The sequence below is a fragment of the Vanacampus margaritifer genome, chromosome 1 (assembly GCF_051991255.1).
Source record: "Vanacampus margaritifer isolate UIUO_Vmar chromosome 1, RoL_Vmar_1.0, whole genome shotgun sequence".
NCBI classification, from domain to species: domain Eukaryota; kingdom Metazoa; phylum Chordata; class Actinopteri; order Syngnathiformes; family Syngnathidae; genus Vanacampus; species Vanacampus margaritifer.
The window spans coordinates 49331234-49334731 of NC_135432.1; positions in this window are offsets into that span (position 1 = coordinate 49331234).

Below are 3498 nucleotides of genomic sequence, written 5' to 3' on the forward strand. Positions count from 1 at the left end.
CGGCAGGGACATTTTTGAAAAACTGCACAAGGAACCAAAATAACACATTCATACAATTATTAATCTTCTATCATTGTATTACTGGCGCCGGACCATTTGCTTGAGCTCACAAAAAAGAGCTGTCAAGTACATGCTCTACAACCTGGTCATGAAGCATAACTTCAGCACTCTCTGTTGCAATAAATAATCAATACACTGACAGCAAATATCAATTTTATGACAACACACCAATGCAACACACAATGGATTTATCCTATTGTCACAGTCAGTACTTAATCTCTCCTATCATGTTTGTGGTGTGGGGGCGCTAATCCCCTAAATGGAGGTAACATAGGCGGAAGTAGTGGCCTGCGAAGATCAGTCCGCAAGTTTCACATGTTTATTGAAGAATTGAACAGCTATGCGGTTAGGACTGACATTGCCCTAACAACCACAGCTGTCTCTTTTCATGAAGTTTTCAATTTGTTTTGTCACTGAAAATAGGCTGTTATCGGTTTTACCAGGTAGTATACATTTAATTTACTAGGTAATTGATTCATGACATTGAGATCAAAATTACGGTTTGAGGAATTTCTTAAACACTAGGGATGCTGGGTGGTGGTTCCCCTTTTTAAGAAGGGGGACCGGAGGGTGTGTTCCAACTTTAGAGGGATCACACTCCTCAGCTTCCCAGGTAAGGTCTATTCAGGGGTGCTGGAGAGGAGGGTCCGTCGGGAGGTCGAATCTCGGATCCAGGAGGAGCAGTGTAGTTTTCGTCCCGGCCGTGGAACAGTGGACCAGCTCTACACCCTCAGCAGGGTCCTCGAGGGTGCGTGGGAATTCGCCCAACCAGTCCACATATGCTTTGTGGACTTGGAGAAGGCGTTTGACCGTGTCCCTCGGGGAGTTCTGTGGGGGGTGCTTCGGGAGTATGGGTTACCGAGCCCCCTGATACGGGCTATTCGGTCCCTGTACGACCGATGTCAGAGTCTGGTCCGCATTGCCGGCAGTAAGTCGAATTTGTTTCCGGTGAGGGTTGGACTCCGCCAAGGTTGCCCTTTGTCACCGATTCTGTTCATAACTTTTATGGACAGAATGTCTAGGCGTAGCCGAGGCATTGAGGGGGTCCGGTTTGGTGGCCTCAGCATTGCATCTCTGCTTTTTGCAGATGATGTGGTGCTGTTGGCTTCATCAAGCCGTGACCTCCAGCTCTCACTGGAGCGGTTCGCAGCCGAGTGTGAAGCGGTTGGGATGAGGATCAGCACCTCCAAATCCGAGACCATGGTCCTCAGTCGGAAAAGGGTGGAGTGCCCTCTCCGGTTCGGGGAGGAGGTCCTGCCCCAAGTGGAGGAGTTCAAGTATCTTGGGGTCTTGTTCACGAGTGAGGGTAGGTTAGAGCAGGAGATCGACAGGCGGATCGGTGCAGCGTCTGCAGTGATCGGTCCGTTGTGGTGAAGAAGGAGCTGAGCCGAAAGGCAAAGCTCTCGATTTACCGGTCGATCTACGTTCCTACCCTCACCTATGGTCACGAGCTGTGGGTCGTGACCGAAAGAACAAGATCCCGGATACAAGCGGCCGAAATGAGTTTCCTCCGAAGGGTAGCCGGGCTTTCCCTTAGAGATAGGGTGAGAAGCTCGGTCATGCGGGAGGGACTCATCGTCGAGTCACTGCTCCTCCACGTTGAGAGGAAACAGTTGAGGTGGCTCGGGCATCTGGTTCGGATGCCTCCTGGACGCCTCCCTGGGGAGGTGTTCCGGGCATGTCCTACCGGCAGGAGGCCCCGGGGACATGCCTGAGGGGCGGGTGGATCGGAGCAGGGGGGGATATCATTTCCCTCTGCTCCGGTTCACCTGCCCCCAATTTTAATGCACCACACACACACACTTATGTATATACACTGGGTGGGGTCACACTCACGGTTTAGGGGTAGAGTTCGCCAGTCGGCAAGCTGGCGAACTTAGTAACAGGTTTAGTTTTTCACTTAGATCGTTGGGGTGACGACCGGGGCCTCTCCCCGCTGGGCCTGGGGTTCGGGGATGCCGCCCGTCCTCCGGTGCCCCCATCTCCCCTTCTGCCCCTGGTGTTCCGTCCCTCCGCGTGGTGGGGTGGGCGCGGGTGCCCTCTCCGCTCCGCTGCCCGGCCCCCTCTTCGGCGCGGATGCCTGGGTGCGGTGTGTCCCCGGGGTCTGGGGTCGGGGGCTGGGGGGCTGTCGGTTGGTGGGGGTGGGGGCGGGGGCGGCTTGGTTGGTGGGGGTGGTGGTGGGGGTGCCGGGGTGGGGGTGCTGGGGTGGGGGGGCGCCTGGGGATTTGGGGATCTGGGGGCGGTTGGGGCTGGGTTGGGGTGGGTGGCGGGGGTGGGGGGTCGCGGGGGGAGCGGGGGTTGTGGGCCGGTGGGGTGCCTGGTGGGCCTGCAGTGCCCCGTCCTGCTGCGTTGGGTTGGGGGCGCGGGCCGCGTTGGGGTGGGGGGGCGCTCCTGCTCCGGGGTTTGCTCTCCGGCCGGTGGCCCCTGCGGGGCCCGGGGGTCGTCCTTTGGCGCGGCCGCGGCCTGGGGGGCCCTGAGGTGTTGCGCTTGCTCTGTCCTGGCGGGGGTCCACGGCTCCCCTCTTTGGTGGAGATTTTCATGCATGCTAGATCCACCACACCAGCATCTATCGAGACTCAGACACAATTTGTTTCTCCCTCAGGTCATTGATTCGGTGGAGGCTGGTGTCTGTGGATCTCACTCTGCTTCGTCTGTCCTTTCTACCTTTCCTCAGTTTCTCCTTTGGGCCCTTGAGGTTTCCCTGATTTGTTGGAGTTTGGATGTCTCTGGGGTTGGTGAAGGTTAGTGGCCCGGTGGGTGGTGTCTGGTCGGTGCTGGGCTTCACTTTTCTTTCTTTTCTTTGGTCCCCCTTCGGGTCTCCTGGCGGCCCCACGACTCTGGCTGGATTTTGAAGTGTTCGGTTTAGGTGAACGGTATGGGAATTCTTATTTATTTATTTTATTTTTTTCTCACGCACGCATGCACGCACGCACACACACGCACGCACACACGCACAAACACACATACAAAAAAAAAAAAAAAAGGGAGAACAATGATGATGACATTTCAAATGATCAATACTGAGATCTCCCAGAAAAAAAAAAAAAAAAGGAGGCCCCGGGGACGACCCAGGACACGCTGGAGAGACTATGTCTCTCGGCTGTCCTGGGAACGCCTTGGGGTCCCGTCGGATGAGCTGGCTGAAGTGGCTGGGGAGAGGGAAGTCTGGGCTTCCCTTCTAAAGCTGCTGCCCCCGCGACCCGACCCCAGATAAGCGGAAGAAGACGGACGGACGGACGGACGGACTAGGGATGCTCTGTTCTGATACTTGGATTGGGTATCAGCCGTGATGTTGGAAAATGAATTGGATCGGGTATCTGTGACAATGGTCCAGATCCACAGATGTTTATCTATCCAGGGCACGGGATCTCCATTCACCACGTCACCAATGATGAGGTAAAACAAGGAATGGCGAGATAAATATTTTCCACGCTTGCC